We start from the raw sequence: 2,984 nt of genomic DNA, 5'->3' as shown, positions 1-2,984 counted from the left end.
AGAGAGGAGAGGAGGCACACACACACACACACACAGAGAAAGAGAGAGGGGGGAAGGAGGGAGGGAGGGAGAAAGCGAGAGAGACTCTGCAGGGAAATATTTCAAGCAGGTAACAACTAAGTAGAGTTTGCAACAGCAGCAAAGAAGGGCTTTTCCATGATAACCTGGAGAGGTCACTGCATTTGGAGCTGTTGGGTGGGGGGAGGGGAGACAGGTGGGAGGTGGACCGAATCATGTGTTGTTGCTATTAAGTGCAGACAGAACACAGCAGTGAGCTGCAGGGTCAAAGAGAGAGGATGAGATCAACTCTTGGAGGGTGTTTGCCTGTACCAAAAGTCTCTGAGGGATAATCAGTTGGTGGAGTTTCTTAGAACAATTGATTGTAGGAAACCTAGCCAGAGAGACAGAGATGAGTCCAGAGGATTCGGGACTCTTCAGGGGAGAAGAGAGGCTTGAACATGGGGCGAAGAAAGGTAGGAGAGTGTAGATTGCAACTTGGCTGACACCTGGCAGTGTGGCCGGCCGCTTGGAAAAACAGAGTCCCAGCTGCAAGCAGGCATTTTAGGAGGTCAGCTTAGAGCAGATTGATAGAGTCTAGGAAGTAACGTCTGTGAGTAAGGTTTACAGAGAAAACTCTACTTCCGTCAAACACACGCACAGTTACAAAGAATGAGCAGTTTTGCAAAAGAATTCTTCACACAGAAGACTAACTTAGATTAAACTCACCTGGGTTTAATCATATCAGCTATAAAGCGTGGTTCAATTGATGTAAATTTAGCTTCAAAGAGACACTGGGAAAGTGTGTGGCTATCCCGGGAGGCCTGGCGTGACACCAGCTAACTGCCTGTGGATGTTTAGTGGCCCTGGACCCCTGCCTTTTTCCTTACCCATTTCTGATGAGATCACTGTTTCACTTACTGGCTGAGTTCCTGTTATGGTGGGTGAAGTCTTTCCTTCTCAATTAGAAGTGATACTTAAAGAAGGTGACCTTGGGAGAGGAATAAGTGGCAGTTGTTCACATAGTAGTTTAAATGACCAGAGAGCAAAGTTCAATGGAGGGAAAGAAGATTATTAAGGCCCTGGGTTTATTAAAAGGGTGATGGGCTAGAGAATAAAAGTGGGAGGGACTTCTGAAACATATGACCCGTTGGAGCAGGTGCTGTTCTCCTGTCCCCTCTGCCTTGGCACAGACTCCACACTGCCTTGAATCTGTCCATTTATCTTCCTCACACACAGTATCTCAGGATCAAGTCACGAGACCAGAGCTCCTTTATAAGGACGTGCTAAAAGCATTGCCTTCCAGATGGTATGAGGGTGGTTCAGGAACTCAACAGGGCTGGGAAGGCCCTGAAAGATTACTGCACAAAATTGCCCTGAGTCAAATTCTCATTTCAGTCAATTAGCAGCAGCTGTGATGGAAGTGATTTATTGAGCACTTACTATGTAGCACTCCACCTGTCAATCCTGTAAGCTAAGGATGCCTGTATACAAAATCAAATACAAAGAGGTTGGGTCAGGTTCCTTGTAGATCATGAAGTCAGAGTTGATGGGGGCCCAACCAGCTGGACTCCTACTGGAGTTTCAACCACTGAGCCATTTAGTCTTGTTGAAAGATGACAGCATATTCAACTTTGCATATCTTTTGTGTGTGTGTGCTGATATGGGCGTGCATGTGCACCTGTGTGTGCCCATGCGTGTGGATGTCAGCGGTCAACCTCAGATGTTGCTCCCCAGGTGCCATCCACCGTTTTTAAAAATATCTTATTTATTATTTTTATTTTATATATATGAATGTATTGCCTGTATATGTGTGTGTGTGTGTGTGTGTGTGTGTGTGTTCACCTGCACCCATGCCTTGCAATACCTGCAGAAGTCAGAAAAGGGCATTGGATTCCTCTGGAACTAGAGTTACAGATGTTTGTTAGCCTCTATGTGGGTACTGGGAATTCAACCACAAGCCAGTGTTCTTAACTGCTGAGCCACCTCTCCAGCCCATCTACCTTGTTTTTGAGACAGGGTTGCACACTTAGCTGGAGTCTACAAAATAGTGCTGGACTGGCTAGGAGCAAGTCTCAGGGATCTGCCGTCTCTGCCTTTCCAGTGCTGGAAGTATAAATGTGCATCACCATGCCCAGCTTTTTAACTTGGGTTCTAGAGATAGAGCTCAGCCCTCAGGCTTGCAAAGCGAGCACTTGACTGAGCTACCTCCCTGGCCCCTGATTTTGCAGCTCTTAATTGGCTCATTTATAGTGATAGAATTAGGCAGCAGTCTGGACCAGGAACAATTCAGAGTTCTGTAGGTAGTCATGGTGGAAACCGTGTGCAAGCTGAGCGTGTGGGAGGTGGAGGAGGAGGATCGTGAGGTCATTATCAGACTGGACTACATAGGGAGACTTTCTCTCAGAAAACAGCAACAACAAAAATAAAACAGAGTAAAAGTTCTACACAGACAGGCTTAGTTCATAATCAGAGAAAGTGACATATAGAAAAGGAGTGCGGTAGAGACGGCCTGATTGCTTTGTGGCGGTTCATGTGAACATGGTCTGAACAGCTGGCCAGTTGTGATTGGCTAACACTCGGCTACCTATTATAAGAATAGGTTACAGTCTGTGTACATAGCAAGTTAGGTTACAGTTCACTGTACAGAAACCTTTAGACCAAACTTAATTTACTTTAACACTTTGCCCTGCCCCCCCCCCAAAGTCTGACTAGTTGAGGTTAAAGGGAGTCCTGGCTGGAACCAGCTCATAATCACCGGAAGGTTCTGGAGACAGCTGTTTGTCCTGGGGTTCCCTTTCTGCTCCTCTCTCTTCTCCTTCCCCTTCCCTCCCTCCTTTCCCCTTCCTGTTCCTCCCCCTACCCTCTCTTCCCTTCTAATCCCATATTTTGAGATGGGACCTGGCTGTGTAGCTCAGGCAGCCCTAGAACCCAAATGCCTTCCTTCCTTCCTTCCTTCCTTCCTTCCTTCCTTCCTTCCTTCCTTC

This window comes from Nannospalax galili, unplaced genomic scaffold, assembly GCF_000622305.1.
Source record: "Nannospalax galili isolate Female #2095 unplaced genomic scaffold, S.galili_v1.0 scaffold978, whole genome shotgun sequence".
NCBI classification, from domain to species: domain Eukaryota; kingdom Metazoa; phylum Chordata; class Mammalia; order Rodentia; family Spalacidae; genus Nannospalax; species Nannospalax galili.
This window is presented reverse-complemented; position numbering follows the sequence as displayed.